This window comes from Penaeus japonicus, unplaced genomic scaffold, assembly GCF_977035675.1.
Source record: "Penaeus japonicus unplaced genomic scaffold, GWHDUDI00000001_assembly GWHDUDI00000037, whole genome shotgun sequence".
NCBI lineage: Eukaryota > Metazoa > Arthropoda > Malacostraca > Decapoda > Penaeidae > Penaeus > Penaeus japonicus.
The window spans coordinates 23947992-23965491 of record NW_028234439.1 but is presented as its reverse complement, the minus strand read 5'-3'; positions in this window follow the sequence as shown (position 1 = coordinate 23965491).

Sequence of the window (17500 nt, the reverse complement as noted above, 5' to 3'; positions counted from 1 at the left end):
CTAACAGCCCTGCTCGTATGCGTACCATTACACATCATCCTTTGAGAAAGCTTTATGTACTTAATGGTACAATGTGCTCGACAACAAATCCAGTAGCTACCGTTTTAATATATATATGCTTATATAGTTTCGAATAGTTTGCGTAACGTTAAACCGACAGAACAAAGTGAATGTTCGTGACACTAGAAGAAGGTTTTCGTTGTTTACAAGATGTCGGGGAACTTTGTGTCAGCTTGTGAGTAAAGGTATTTGGATGTGTGTGTGTGTGTTTGCGTGTGTGTGTGTGTGTGTGTGTGTGTGTGTGTGTGTGTGTGTGTGTATGTGTGTGTACATAGTAATATTTCAAAATTGCAACTCTAATCCTTTTGCAGGTGCAAAATCTATTATGTTGATATATCTATTCATGTCGTACAATATATTCTGTTCTCAAAAAGCGTAGCAGGAAATTTGAAGCTTTACCTACTGGTACGAAGAGATTAATTCTTGTTAATGCTTGCGAGAATACTGGTACGAAAAGTGAACGCATTCAACGAGTGCGTATGATAACACACACGTACTCTCTCTATATCTCTTTCACACATACAGGCATACACACACACGCACAGGCACACACACACACACAGGCACACAGACAGACACACACACACACAGAAACACACATACACACATAAAAAACACACACAGAAACACGCACATATACACAGCCACACACACACACACAGAAACACACACATATACACAGGTACATATATACACACACACACACACGCACGCACACACACACACAGAAACACACAAACACATACAAAAAAAAAAAAAAAAAAAAAAAAACAGAAACATACACACACACAAACATACACACACATACACACACACACAATTCCACCTATAAGTTTAGAAACGGATATGAAGATATTCGCATAAGTGAGCACGGAGCTCACACGTATATGAATATGCCCATATATAAACAGTCACTGTTATGTATGTAAAGACACCAATACCTACGCACTCACACGCTCCTGTGAATACATGCATGATCCAAAATCACATACAGACACGCATGAGAAAAAAAAACAACAACAAGAAAAACAACAACATTCACACGCACCGGTGCAGCCAGTGTTTTCCAAAAGGAGAGGAGGAAGGGGAAAAAAAATTGGGAAGTAGAGGAAGTAAGGCGGAATGTGATAAGAAAGGGAGATTAGGAAATGGGCATGAGGGTCGGGGTGAAGGAATTGGAGAAAGAGAGGGAAGGAGGGGAAAAAGAATACAGAGGATAACGCTGAAGAGAGGAGACGAAGGACACAAAGAAAAAAGAAGAAGGAAGAAGAAAGAATATGTAACAAAATGAAAGAAAAGAAGAAGACGAAACGAAAGACATTACCAAAAAGAAAAGAAAAAGAAGAAAGAAGACGAAACGAAAGACCCTACACAAAAAAAGGAAAAATAAAAGAAAAAAGCGAATAAAGGATAAAAAAAAAAAACGAAAAAAGAAAAGGAAAAACGTACAGAGAACCACGCACACTCTGTAAAGAATATGCAAGAAAATCTCAAGTCACAGCAAATTGGCACCATAATTTCCAGCAAGCTTAACCAAGATGTCGCGTTCATGGGGATAATACAAGCACTGTCATTTCTTGAGAGTGTCACGCGCTTCCAGACGAGGCAGCCCTTCGACCGCCATTAAAGGAAAGGGACTCAACGCTCCTCGGCCGAACTCGTTGCTGGGGGAAAGGGGAGCCAGGGGGCAAAGCGTTTGAGTGGGAAGGATAGTTAGGGAAAGGAATTTGGCGGGAATGTAAGTGGAGACGTGGAGGGTAAGGAGGGGAGGTTGTGTGGAAGGTTAGAGTGGGTAGGGGAGGAGGGGAGAGGGGGAATGGTTTGTGTGGAAAAGAAAGGGTAAGGTGCACCCCAAGGTAGAGGGGGAGATGGGGGAGGTAGAGGGAGTAGGGAGGGGGGAGGTAAGTGTGGAGTAGAGGGGGGAAGCGAGGAGCGGGGAAGGTTGTCGGTTGTGTGGGAGGTAGGAGTGGAGAGGAGAGAAGGGAATCGGTTGATGTGGAGGATAGAGGGAGAAGAGGGAGGTGGTTGTGTGGGGAGTAGGGTAAGGGGAAAAGGGTGGAGTTTGTGTGGTGGGTAGGGGCGGAATGGGAGGAGGTTGTGTGGAAGCAGGTTAGGGAAGAGAGGAGAGTGGTGATAGGTTGCGGTGGAGAGGATTAGGGGAGAAGAGGGGAGTGCGGGGGAGGTCTGTGTGGGGTAGGGGAGAGAGAGGGGGGGAGGGCAATTGGCAGGCTCGTGTGGAAGGCATAGGGGGGAGGAGGGGAGAGGAATTGTAGTGGAGGGAGGGGGAAGAGGCGGGAGTGTGTAACGGGGTAGGTTGTGTGGGGTAGCGGTGGGTGTGGGGGAGGGTCGTTTGTGTGGAGGGCTAGAGGGAAGCTGAGGGGGAACGGGGGAGGTTGTACTAGTTATGAGAGGAGGGACGAGGAGGGAGGGGGGTGATAGTAGGTTTGTGTGGGGTAAGGGGGGGAGAGGTGGCGCCGAGAGGTAGTTTGAAATGAGGGGTAGGGAAGAGTTTGGAAGTGGAGGAGGGGTGTAGGTTGTGAGTGTGGGGTATCAAGTGTAGGGGAAGGGCAGATAGGGAGTTTGTCGGTCTGTGGATGGAGGTACAGGGGGGAGATAGAGGGTGTGGTGTCGGTTGTGTGGGGTAGGGGGGAGAGGGAGTAGGAGAGAGGATTTGTGTGGAAGGTAGGGTGGCAGGTGAAGAGGTGGGAGTAGGGGTACGGTTTGTTAAGTTGTGTGTGGGAGTAGGGGGGAGAGAATAGAGTGAGTAAAGGAGGGGGAGGTTTAGTGTGAGGGTAGGGAAGGTATGGGGTGAGAAGGAAGGTGGAGGTTATGATGGGATCCGGATAGGGCGCGGGAAGAGGGGAGAATGTTGATGTTGGGGTTAGGGGGGACGAGGTTTTCGGGAAGTGTGTTGTAGGGGTAGGGAGAGGATAGGAGATGAAGGGGAGAGTGTGAGAGTTTTTTAGGGAGAGGTACTGTGTCTGAAGGGGTGGGGTACATGGCGGTAGGACAGGCGGGGAGGGGGCAGGAGGTTATATGATGGGGGCTAGAGGGAGAGTAAGTGGACAAAGCCGGGAGAGGGGGTGTGTAGTTGTGTGGGGTTAGGGGGGGATGGAGGTGGAGAGCTGATCGGTTGTGTGGGGTAGGGAAGTAGGGGGGTAGGGGGGGGGCGAGTGAGGTCATGTTTTCTGCGTGAATAGATAGCTAGCTAGATAAATAGTCTGTTTATGCGATAGAGGTCTAGGTATGTATATGTGGGTCTATCTCTTTCTCTCTTTCACTCTCTCTCTTTCTATCTCTCTCTCTCTCTCAATATCACTATCTCTCTCTCTTTCTCTCTCTTTCACTCTTTCTCTCTCTTTCTCTTTCTCTACTTCACTCTCTCTCTCTCTCTCTCTCTCTCTCTCTCTCTCTCTCTCTCTCTCTCTCTCTCTCTCCCTCTCTCTCTCTCTCTCTCTCTCTCTCTCTTCCTCTCTAGCTCTCTATCTCTCTCTCTCTTTCTCTCTCTCCTGCCCTCTCTACTGTTTTATAAGAAAGTATTTAAAAAATCGTGAACACTTTTGACAAACGCAAAAGAAAACTATTATCAGGGTTCGATAGCGACAAGAGAAAGGCCGAAAGTAATGCTCTAGCATTACATATGCAAATAGGGAAACGGCGAAAGGGGTAAGAAGGGAAAATATTGAATATCTCCCGAACTCCATTTTGCTTGCATGCCCTAACTTGACAGCACCTCCCCCCCTCAACCATGCACAAAGAGAAGTGAAAGACCACACACACACAGCATATAAACACACACACACAACACTCACAAACACTAGTACATTATATTTATATATTATAATATATATTATATATATATATATATATATAATATATACTATATTATAATATATATATATATATATAATATATTTAACTATATATATATATATTTATATATATAAATATAATAGTCTATATAGTATATATATATATAATATATTTAATAATATTAATATATACTATATATATTATATTTATATATAGTTTAATATAGTTGAAAAGTTTGTGTGTTGTGTTGTAAAGTGTGTTATTATATGTGATGTGTGTGTGCCTGTTCTATATGTGATTTTTCCGATTGTGTCATTCAATAGTGTGTTTCTTCTCTTTGAGTGTATGCCATTTAAGGGATGAGGGCTTGGGAGGGGGGGGGAGTGCCGGTGGGGGCTCTTGGGGGGGGGGGGGGGGGGGGGGGCGTGAGGGTTGGAGGTGGGTTCCATGGGGTCATATTATAAGTTTAGGGATGTGCAAGTAAAATGGAAAAAGAAAGTAAGGTCTCGGGGATATGACGATTATTTTGTTCATATTTTCTTTTCTTACCCTTCCCCTTCCTTCCCTTTCGCCAGTAGTTTCTTATTTGCATATGCAATTGCTGCATTACTTATATATATAGTTTTTATATAAATAAATATATATATTATATATATCTAATTATATATATATATATATATATATTTTTTTTGAATAGTTTTTTTATTTTTTTTTTTTTTTTTTTTTTTGGTTTAATATGTACATACATATATATATGTTCTATATATAAATATATAATATATTATATATATATATATATATATATATAAATATTCTATATTAGAGTATTATATATATATACATATAAGTAATATAAGTATATATAGGCTATACATATAGTAAACTCGCATAACTCACACCACACGCAGCACATCACACAGCTAACAACACAGATATATATATATATAATATCATATATATATTATAAAATATATTATAATATATTATCTATATATTAGTCCATTTATATATATTCGTTATATATATATTATATATACCCTAACATTAACAAAATATGACAATCACCACAAAAAACTCGATTAGCTGATGCAAGAGGAGAGGTAAGGATGACACGGGAAAGAAATTGACGTAATAGTTGTCCCCAATACAGCAAGATCACAAAAAGGGGATAAGCTTAAAATAAAAGTATTCGACTTCAAACCTATATAAGATAGACCTAGTCTAAAAGGGCTAGTTTTCCTCTGAATCACAATTTTTAAAGGTTTTATTTTAAGGGCGTCCGTTAAAGGCGAAGAGCATTTGGCGGCGTGGGTGGATTTATGAAAAATAGGCTGAAAAACGCTCGACGTGAACGTAGGTAGTACGAAATGTCTGCATGAATAATTTAAGAAAAATAACGTTAAAAGGAATTCAGATTGATAGAATAGAGAGTTGGATGGAGGAAAGAGAGATAGGTAGAGAGAAAAGGATGATAGATAGATAAGATAAAGAGGAGCGGAAGAGAGAATGAGAGTCGAGATGAATAAGGAGGAAGAGAGAGAGAGAGAGAGAGAGGAGAGAGAGAAAGAAAGCGAGGAGAGAAAGAGAGAGAGAGAGAGAGGAGAGATGAGAGAGAAGGGACTGGAGAAGAAAGAGAGGGGAAGAGAGAGAGGGAGGGTGAGGAAGAGGAGAAGTTGGGGCGGAAGCATTGAGAGAGAGGAAGAGAAGAAGAGGAGGGGAGGAGAAGAGAGAGAGAGAGAGGAGAGACGGGAGAGAGAGAGAGGGGGAAGATGTGAATGAGTACGATGGACGAGGAGAGAGAGTGATCGAGAGAAGAGGGGAGAGAAGGAGGAGAAGAGAGAGAGAAAGAAAGCGATAGAACAGAGAGACGGCGAGATAGAGAGAGAGCGAAAGGGGGGAGAGAGAGAGGAGGAGGGGGGGGGAGAGTAGAGATTGAGAGAGAGGAGAGGTGGGAAAGCGATAGACAGAGAGAGAAAGAGAGATTAGAGAGAGACAGAGAGAGAAAGAGAGAGAGAGAGAGAGAGATAGAGAGATATTCATGGATTCATAAGTCCCAATATTCTTTTTACATATATATATTTTTTATTCATTCGGAGAAGCAAAGCTATCGTAATGGCAAAAAAAATTCCCACACACACACACTTACTTTGACAAACACCTACATTGCTTTATATAAAAGTTTTCAATTAATCGTTTATGTTTGTGCTATGACGTCCATTACTGTTAGTTATAATCCTTTTAGTTTTGTATTTTAAACATGAATGATTGAGCAACCTATACAGCTTTATCAATACTAACTTCTATCATCCTGTTTATTATTATTATTATTATTATTATTATTGCTGTTGTTATTAATATTATCATCAGCATTATTATCATTAATAGTAGTAGTATCATTATCTTCATTATTATTATTATTATTATCATACCATTATGACTTTTTTAATTATCATTATCCGAAGTATCATTATGATTATGATTATGATTACCATTACTATCAGGAAGATAGTTGCAGTAGAATGTCCCATAATTAATCATGTTGTTTCATACACTTAATCAGCCTACTCAGACTTTTTTTTTATTATTTGTGTTTTTTACAATGAAGATAAATTAAAATAAGAGGAAGAAAAAGAGCGAACAAGTATTCCAAAATAATAACTATAATAAAGGACTGTTTGATGTTTAATATAATATGTATTATATAATATTTAATATATATATATAATATTATATATATATATTTTATAAGATATATATATATTATATATATAATATATATATATAAAAATATATATATATATATATATATAAATATATTATATGATTTATATATATATATATATATATATATATTTATATATATTTATATCATATATATATTATTAATATATTATGATATTATATATATAATATAAATATGATAATATATTATATATATGTATATATAGTATATATAAGTGATATTTAATGGGACAGATACATTATATATATATATATATATAAATTTATATATAATATATATATATTGATATATATATAATTAATATATATATATTTATAAAAATATATATAACTATATATATATATTATATATTTTATAATATAGATATAATTTATGTATATATATAATATAAAATTTTGTATATATACTTGTATTATGTCCTTATATAGTAATTTTGATCTTTTTGAGATTCCGGGGTGGAATCTAATATTGATATATATTGTTTAAATTTATATATATAAAATATATAAATATATATATATATATATATATATATATCTATAGAGATATACATATGTGTAATAGGCGTCCCCGTGACTGTATGTTTATATGTATAAAGTTAATTTTTTAGCTATATATAAATATTTATGTGGCTGATTTTTCTAGATATATATAATTGTGTTTATTTATATATGTTATAATATATACAATATATATATTGATAGATATTATATAATTATATAACTATAACTCTATATAAAGTTAATATAAATACATATGTATTGATTGTTTTATATAAATAAATAAATATATATATATATATATATAGGTATATATATATATTTATATATATATTATATATATTATATTTATACGAGTGATATATATTATATATTATATATAATATATATATTAGTATATATCAGTATACATGTATATTAGAATATATATATATACATAAATATTTATATTTATATATATATATATAATATATATATATATATATATATTTCTTACTATATATATAACATGTATGTTATATACATGGTATATAAATATATATATATATATATACATATATATATATTTATATATATAAATAGTATATATATATATATATTTATTTATATTAGATAATATATATACTATATTAAATATATCATCAAATGAATATACACACACACACACACCACAGGACCACACACACACAAGCATATATCCACATATATATAAATATATATGTTAGTTCTCTTTATATATAGATCGATATATATATATATATATTATAATATTATATTAAATTATATTTATATATATATATATATAAAAAATATATATAAATTATATATATATATATTCACTTTCATTAGCTAAAACATAACACGGTGCTCACGCTGCAAATTTTTTAACTTTTTGTTGAATAGTATTTCATGTTTTTTTTTTTGCCTGCTCTTCTAACGCTAAAAGTGTTTCTAACATAATTCTAAACACGATGGGGTAGGAGGTGCTTGAAATATTTTCAAGCATGTCTTTTGTTGGTATTGTTTGTTAGGATTGACTTTGTTCATATGATTTTTTGCAAGGAAAGTTCTTAATAAAAAATTTATTTTTATCCATATTGTTATTATTATTCTAAATATCGATATTATTATCATTCATTATATAAAAATATAATTATTATATTATATATATGATATTTATATATATATATATACATAATATATATAATATTTATATATATATCTATATATATTATTATATATATATGTATGAAGCATATATATATATTATATATATATATCTTATATATATATATATATATATATTTATATATATATAAATATATATATAATATATATATCTATAAATATATATATATTGGTATGTATATATGGTATTGTATATATTATATATCTGTATATATATATTTATATATATATTATATATATTTTATTATTTTATATTTATATAATATATAATATATATATATATTTTATATATTATATATAAATATAATATAATATATAACTTTCTCTCGCACTCTCTCTCCTCTTTCTCTCTCTCTCCCTCCCTTCCTCTGTCCTCTCTATCCTTTCTCTTTCTTCTCATCTACCGAACCGGTTTTCACACACCGAGGGAGAACCACGTTGCCTCTAGCCCCTTGAGGGCCACTATATATACTGCGTTATTAATATAGGAGGTCTTTTATCCTCCTCTTATGGCAGAGCTGATCATGGTGGACTTTCAGCTCCCCTTCTTTTTTTTAGGAGTTTAAATTGAAGCTTCTCCTTACATGTAAAATGGGCGAGTAATTAATATCATAAGTAATTAATAGCCTTTATCTCTCTAGCTCCTTTCTCCTCTCTCTTCTCTCTCTTTTCTTTTTTTCTTCTTCTCTCTGTACCTCTCTCTCTCCTCTTCTCTTCCTCTCTCTCACTTTTTTCTCTTCTCTCTGTGTGTCTCTCTCACCTCTCTTCATTCCATTCCCTCTCACCTATTGGGGGAAAGAAAAAAAACGCTGTTTATAACAGACTGGACTGCGTCACTGGTATTTGTAAACATTCTCTCTCTTTCTCTCCTCTCTTCTCTCTCTCTCTCTATCTATCTATGCTCCCCCCCCCCCCCCCCCCCCCTCCCCCCCCCCCCCCCCCCCCCCCCCCCCCCCCCCCTCTCTCTCTTTCTCTCTCTCTCATCTACTAACCTTTCTTTTTCCCCTCCTCACCTGTCTCTCTTTCTCTTCTCTCCCATTCCCTCTCTCTATTGAAGACACTATTATAACATGACTGGGTAATTAGTAAGTACATTTTTTTCTCTCTCTCGTCTGTACTGTCTCTCTCTTCTCTCTCTCTCCTCTCCCTCTCCTCCCTTCTAATCTCTCTCCTCTCTCTCTTCATCTCTCTCTCTCTCTCTCTCTTTTCTTTCTCTCTCTCTCCCTCTTCTTCTCTTCTCTCTCTCATCTCTCTCTCTCACTCTCTCCTCTCTGCTCTCTCTCTCTCTCTCTCTTCGCTGTCTTTCTGGTTATCCTCTCCTGCCATCCTTTTTTTCGAGGGCGTGCTTTTTGCCCCTGTGCCCTTCTAACCCAGTCGAAAGGGAATCAAGTTGAAATTGCTTTCATCATTCGCTTTAAAAACATGAATCAAATGTGAAAAAAAGTTGGGAGAACGAGGGAGAAATTTATAGGGATTATATATTGCACATATTCTCATATTTTTGTTGCTCTTTTTCCACGGTTGGTTTTTTTTGAGCTGCATATGTCGTAATCTGATCAGAGAGAGGAGAAGAGAGAAAAGAGAGAGAGAGAGGGGAGAGAGATGAGAGTTGGAAGTGTTGAGAAGAGAAGGAGGGAGGAGAGAGGGAGGAGAGGAAGGAGATGGGGGTGGTGAATGGAAGAGTGAGTGGGGAGGGAAGAGGGATGAGAAGAGAGTAGAGAGAAAAAGAAGGGGGGAGGGGGGAGGGAGAAAGTGGAGAGGAGGAGAGACGAGAGAAGAGAGAGAGAAAGCGAAGAGAAAGAGAGCGAGAGAGAGTTGGAGGAGAGTATCGATAGATAGTGGATAAAAGAGGAAAAAGAGAGATGCGAGGAGAGAGCGAGAGAGAAAAAAAAAAAAGAGATAGGAGATTGCTAGGAACAGATAGATAGAAAGAGAGAGAGAGAAAAAACCGCACGAAGATAAATAGATATCGATAAAAGATATATTACATTCATTATTACAAATAAGGATCGGAGCTGTTGTATCTCACCGCCTATGCCCTTCCTCGCTAATCCTTTCCCGCAACGCGCTTCGTCGCCGCTCCCCTCACCCTCTCGTCCCCTCTGTAGCGACGATTACGCCCGCGCCTTTCACCATTGAACATCTGATGTTGGTTCAAGCTCACCTGCCGGCATCTACTTGTGTCCATTAGCTCATCCGAGGTCATTTATGTTTCGATATAATGAACGAATTTTGCTTTCCATTCCCTTACTATCGTGGCATAACCCTTATGTCCAACCCTTACCCTCTCGCCCACCTGTTCCTTCTTCTTTTCGATCTCTCCCCTCTGCTTACTTGTTGCTTTTTTTCTTCTTCTTCTTCTTTACCTGCTCGTCATTTAGATATTATCATCTTACCTGTATTGTATTAATATATTTTGAAATCTTTTTTATTTAACCTTTCTCTTTCTCTCTCTCGCAGTTTCCCTCTCCCTCTCCCTCTCTCTCCCTCTCCCTCTCCCTCTCCCTCTCCCTCTCCCTCTCCCTCTCCCTCTCCCTCTCCCTCTCCCTCTCCCTCTTCCTCTCCCCCTCCCTCTCCCTCTCCCTCCCCCTCTCCCTCTCCCTCTCCCTCTCCCTCTCCCTCTCCCTCTTCCTCCCCCCCCCTCCCTCTCCCTCTCCCCTCCCCCTCCCTCTCCCTCTCTCTCCCTCTCCTCTGTCTCCCTCTCCTCCCTCTCCCTCTCCCTCTCCCTCTCCCTCTCCCCTCCACCTCCCCTCTCCCTCTCCCTCGCCCCTCGCCCTCGCCCTCCCCCTCTTCCCTCTCTCCCTCTCCTCTCCCTCCCCCTCCCTCTCCTCCCTCTCCCTCTCCCTCTCCCTCTCCCCTCCCTCTCTCCCTCTCCCTCTCCCTCTCCCTCTCCCCTCTCCCTCTCCCCTCCCCGCCCTCTCCCTCTCACTCTCTCTCTCCTCTCCCCTCTCCTCTCTCTCCCTCTTCCCTTACTCCCTTCCCTCTCCCTCTCCCTCTCTCCCTCTCCCTCTCCCCTTCCCTCTCTCCCTCTCCCTCTCCCTCTCCTCCCTCCTCTCTCCCTCTCCCTCTCCCCCTTCCCTCTCTCTCTCCTCTCCCTCTCCCCTTCCCTCCTCTCTCCCTCTCCCTCTCCCCTCTCCCTCCCCCCTCTCCTCTCCTTCCCTCTCCCTCTCCCTCTCCCTCTCCCTTCCCTCTCCCTCTCCCTCTCCCTCCCCTGCCTCTCTCTCTCTCTCTCTCTCTCTCTCTCTCTCCCTCTCCCTCTCCCTCTCCCTCGCCCTCTCCCTCTCCCTCTCCCTCTCCCTCTCTCCCTCTCTTCCTCTCCTTCTCCCTCTCCCTCTCATTACATTTGTCTCTTTTTAGTTTGTTGAGGAACTGGTCACACACATTTGCTGATGAGAGCATGAAAACCAGCTTAAGGTTTTACATAGTTTATTCTAAGGTTATGAACTTACATAACACCCGATGGTGCCAAAAGAGCAATGCAGAATCATGCAGCGTAGTGGCTGGGACGTCGCTGGTGTTCTCATAGCCTTGCTCGAGCAGGTTAGCAGGTTAGGTCAGGTTGAGATGTGTTTCTTACGCTCGTGGCGGCGGAGAGACGACCTGACCCGGAGGCGACGGGTCAGAAGGGAAATAAATACCTCTCCTACAGGTGTGACTGAGAGCCCTCGTAAGGCGCCGTGGTCCTGGCTCGGAGGTGTCATGTCAGAGGGAAGGTGCCTCTCGTATCGTAGAGGTTGTGGGACTGAGAGTAAGTGACCTTTAGTATGACCTCAGGTCGTAGCCGCGTGAGGGAACGGTACGCCAATGGAGAATGTCTATTCTCGGATATGTCTAACATTACTTCATTCTATTCCAATCTTCTCGGTAACCTCTTCTGCTCAGTACCATCCACCCCCTCCCCCCTCTTCTCTTCTCTTCTCTCTCCCTCCCCCTCCCATCCCGTCATCACGTTCATCAATCACCCTCAGTGTCCTAGATTCGTTAAGCTTCCTATATCTCTCCCCCCCCCCCCACTCTCCCTCTTTTCTCCTCGCCTCTCTTTCTCTCTCTCCTCTCTAAAATCTTTTCTCTTCACCCCCTCCTCCCTCCACCATTATCTCCTTTTCTTCCCTGCCCCTCATCCTGTTTCCTCACTCTCCTCTTCCCCTCTCTTCTCTTCTCTCTCCCTCTCTCTACTATTCTCCTTCCTCTCTCTCCCCTCCCGTTTAACTTTGATCTACTTCCTTCCCTCCCTCTCTTCCCTCTCTTGATCATCACACCTTTTCCCCCATCTCCCTTTAGTCTTACCTCTTTCCACGTCCCCCTTTCCCTCTCCGTATGTCCCTTCTCCTTCTACTACTTCCTTCACCCCTCCACTCCCCTCTCATCCCCTCCCCCTACCTCTCCTTACTTTCCTTCGTATATTTAATTTTGATTAAACTTCCACAAATACCGTGAAATACCACACCTTACCTCTCTCCCTCGATCCACTTCTCCCTCCACCATTTTCTTCTCCTCTTCCCTCTTCTCCCTTCTTCATCTCCTCTCCCCTCTTCTTCCACCCATCCTAGTGGCTCTCTTGGTCACATTCATTATTCAATCCCATTCCTTCTCACTTATTTTTTCGTATTATCAAAGCAGATAGTAACACCTATGACCCAAGAGACGAGGCTTTCTTTCTTTTAACCTTTCGCCTTTTCCCACTCCCACACTGAGTCTCGTGACCTTTCCTCTCCTCTCCTCTTTCCCCTCTTCCGTCGACTTCCCTTCTTGCTCTCTTCGTTCTCTCTTCTTCACATTGCTTTTCCCCCTCTTCGCTCTCTAGCGTTTCAGATGCACCTTCTCCCACTCTCTCTCTTCCAATGACGTTTTCCCTCCCACTCTCTTCTATCTCTCTTCTCCTCTATCCTACTTCCCCTCTCATCTCTTCCCTCTCACACACCCACTCCCGTCTTCCCTCTCCATCTTCCTCCCTCTCCCTTCTCTCCTTTCCTGCTACCTCTCTCCTGTCATCCCTCTCCCTCTCCCCCCCTCTCTCACTCTCTTCCCTCTCAAATCTACCCCCTTTCCTACTCCCCCCTCTTATCTCTTCCCTCTCACACACCCTCTCACGTCTTCCCTCTCCCCTCTACTCCCTTCCCTCTCCTCTTTCCCCCATCCCCCCCCTCACTCACTCTCTTCCCTCTCAAGCCTTCCCCTTTCCTACTTCCCCTTCTCTTCTCTTCCCTCTCACGTCTTCCCTCTCCTCTCTCCCCCACCCCCCCTCACTCTCTCTCTCCCTTCCCTCTCAAATCTACCCCTTTCCTACTTCCCCCCTCTTATCTCTTCCCTCTCACACACCCTCTCACGTCTTCCCTCTCCCCTCTACTCCCTTCCCTCTCCTCTCTTCCCCATCCTCCCCTCACTCACTCTCTTCCCTCTCAAGCATTCCCCTTTCCTACTTCCCCCTCTCTTCTCTTCCCTCTCCTCTCTCCCCCATCCCCCCTTTTTCACTCCCTTCCCTCTCAAGTCTTCCCCTTTCCTACTTCCCCCTCTCATCTCTTCCCTCTCACACACCCTCTCACGTCTTCCCTCTCCCCTCTACTCCCTTCCCTCTCCTCTCTCCCCCATCCCCCGTCCCCCCTTTTTCACTCCCTTCCCTCTCAACTCTCCCCCCTTTCCTACTTCCCCCTCTTATCTCTTCCCTCTCACGTCTTCCCTCTCCCCTCTACTCCCTTCCCTCTCCTCTCTCCCCCATCCCCCGTCCCCCCTTTTTCACTCCCTTCCCTCTCAAATCTACCCCTTTCCTACTTCCCCCTCTTATCTCTCCCCTCTCACACACCCTCTCACGTCTTCCCTCTCCTCTCTCCTCCATCCCCCCTTTTTCACTCCCTTCCCTCTCAATTCTCCCCCCTTTCCTACTTCCCCCCTCTCTTCCTCTCCCCTCTCACACACCCTCTCACGTCTTCCCTCTCCCCCCTCCCACTCTGACCCGAGGCCCCGAGACCCCTCACTCTCTCTCTCTTCCCTCTCAACTCTCCCCCCTTTCCTACTTCCCCCTCTTATCTCTTCCCTCTCACACACCCTCTCACGTCTTCCCTCTCCCCTCTCCTCCCTTCCCACTCTGACCCGAGGCCCCGAGACCCCGAGACTGCACTTCACCCTCGTTGACTAGGATTAGGGAAGCTCAGGTGACGGAGAATCAAGTATAATCGAATCAATAGCTGTCAGGGCAAGAGGCTCTTTTGTTCCATGGAAGCTCGTTGCGAAGGGGTTGGTGGGAGGGTTGGGGGTGGGGGTGGGTTAGGGATAGGGGGATAGGGGGTGAGATAAGGGGTAGAGAATGTGAGGAATAGGGGGATAGAGAGCTAGGGGGATAGGGCGATAGGGGGATAGAGGGATAGGGAATAGGGGGTTGGTGGGAGGGTTGGGGGTGGGGGTGGGTTAGGGATAGGGGGATAGGGGGATAGGGGGTGAGATAAGGGGTAGAAGATGTGAGGAATAGGGGGATAGAGAGCTAAGGGATAGGGGGATAGAGGGATAGGGGGTGATATAAGGGGTAGAGAATGTGAGGAATAGGGGGATAGAGAGCTAGGGGGATAGGGCGATAGGGGGATAGAGGGATAGGGGAATAGGGGGATACGGGGTTAGTGGGAGGGTTGGGAGGGATAGGGGGTGAGATAAGAGATAGAAGACGTGGGAATAGAGGTTGGGTTTAGGATGAGTCGGGGATAGAGGTTTTGGGATAGTGTTGCAGATGGGCAGGGTTGGGTTGTGGGGTTCTAGGTTGAGGGAGGGGTTGCTTTGCAGCAGTTGTGCTCAACCATGCCAGCATTCCCAAATATTAATGGGGCGGTATGTTTCTCTTTCTCTCTAACTCTCTCTCTCTATCTATCTCTCTCTCTCTCTCTCTCTATTTATTTCTCTCTATCTATTTATCTCTCTCTCTCTCTTTCTCTCTCTATCTATCTATCTATCTTTCTATCTCTCTCTCTCTCTTTCTCTCTCTCTCTCTCTCTCTCTCTCTCTCTCTCTCTCTCTCTCTCTCTCTCTCTCTCTCTCTCTCTCTCTCTCTCTCTCTCTCTCTATCATATGTGTCTACATAAAACTGTTATGTCTAAATTTCATTAACAATAAGAAGCTAAAATATCTAAACTGAAAATATTGGTAACATCTAAGTTAAGTTTTTTCCATTTCAGTTTCCAATTGTGTGTTAAATAACCAAGAATGTGTCTGCAATCCACTGACCAGTCTTGCCCAAAGGGAGCCACGGGGTTAGGGGAAGGGGTGGCACGGGAATGTGGGTAGGGGGGGTTATCGGTGGGCGGGGACGGGGGGGGGGGTAGAGTGCTTATGAGGTTTTCCTTCTCTTCTTTTAGGATTTATTTATCTTATTCCATTTACTTTTATAGAGCTTTATTGTATTTCATTTTTGTTATTGGTGCACGTGTATCTATATGAAAGGTTTAGATCTCTCTTTCATTAATTTTATTTTTCGTTTTCAATCAAACATATAAAAGACTCACTAAGAACTGTATAAAGTTGAAAAATAAATATTCAAGGCAATAAGGAAGAAAATTATTTACGATTAATATCAAACATTTAAACATCAAGGTATGTTTATCTTTGAAATGTTTAATGTTAATCGTATTTCATTTTCTCCCTCAAGCCCTGAATCTTTATTTATCAACTTTATACACTTTTTCATGAGTCTTTTATTAATTTCCTTTCTTTCGTTTCATCTCAACTTATTTATTAATTAATTCTACCATCCATGTGTGCATGTCTGTGTGCGTTTGTATTTGTATGTAAGTATTAATCATTTTCTTTTCTTTCGTTTTGTAGGATGCTGATCCCTGAAAGAATAGAGAGAGAAATGAAAATGAAGAAAAGTTAAATGAAGTTATATACGAAAGGCGAAAGAGAGAAGGACGAGAAATGGAAGAAAGAGAGAAAGAAAGAACGAAAGAGAAAGGAATAAAGAAAGAAAGAAAGAGATTGTCTAAAATAGGTTTTGTAATCAATATCTTAACCTCTTTTATTCACCTATTTTAACCCTTAAGAGAAGAGCGAATAAGGACTAAAATAACACCAGGATGACATCTTCTCTTCCTCTTATCATGCCTAATCATCATCCTATTTCTATATGAATTCGAAACCCTCGATTATATCTCCGAGTACACATATCCTACAAGGAATAGGAGAGGTGAAGGATTACCAACCGAGAGCTAATATCCCCCCTCGGCGATAGGGTGACTTGAGATACACCTCAGGCTATATGGATGATTAAGGCCCGTAGTAAAGAACCTGTGGGGTGTGGGCGTCGGGAAAATGTGACGGATAAATAAAATAAAATAGGTTAAATAAAATAAAATAGGATAAATAAAATAAAATAGAAAATGTGACGGGTGTCGGGTGTAGGGCATAGGATAAAATGTCCTACGCCCTACACCCGACACTCGTCACATTTTCCCGACGCCCCACACCCCACAGGTTCTTTACTACGGGCCTAAGATGCACCTAAGGCTATATAGAGTGACTCGAGATGCATCTTAGACTATATAGGATGACTCGGTATGCATCTTAGACTATAAAGGGTGACTCGAGATGCATCTTAGACTATATAGGATGACTCGGTATGCATCTTAGACTATAAAGGGTGACTCGAGATACACCTCGGACTATGAAGAGTGACTCGAAATGCATCTTAGACTATCTAGGGTGACTCGAGATGCATCTTAGACTATAAAGGGTGACTCGAGATGCATCTTAGACTATAAAGGGTGACTCGAGATGCATCTTAGACTATATAGGGTGACTCGAGATGCATCTTAGACTATATAGGGTGACTCGAGATGCATCTTAGACTACAAAGGGTGACTCGGTATGCATCTTAGACTATAAAGGGTGACTCGAGATACACCTCGGACTATGAAGAGTGACTCGAAATGCATCTTAGACTATCTAGGGTGACTCGAGATGCATCTTAGACTATAAAGGGTGACTCGAGATGCCTCTTAGACTATAAAGGGTGACTCGAGATGCATCTTAGACTACAAAGGGTGACTCGAGATGCATCTTAGACTATAAAGGGTGACTCGAGATGCCTCTTAGACTATAAAGGGTGACTCGAGATGCCTCTTAGACTATACAGGGTGACTCGAGATGCATCTTAGACTATAAAGGGTGACTCGAGATGCATCTTAGACTACAAAGGGTGACTCGAGATGCATCTTAG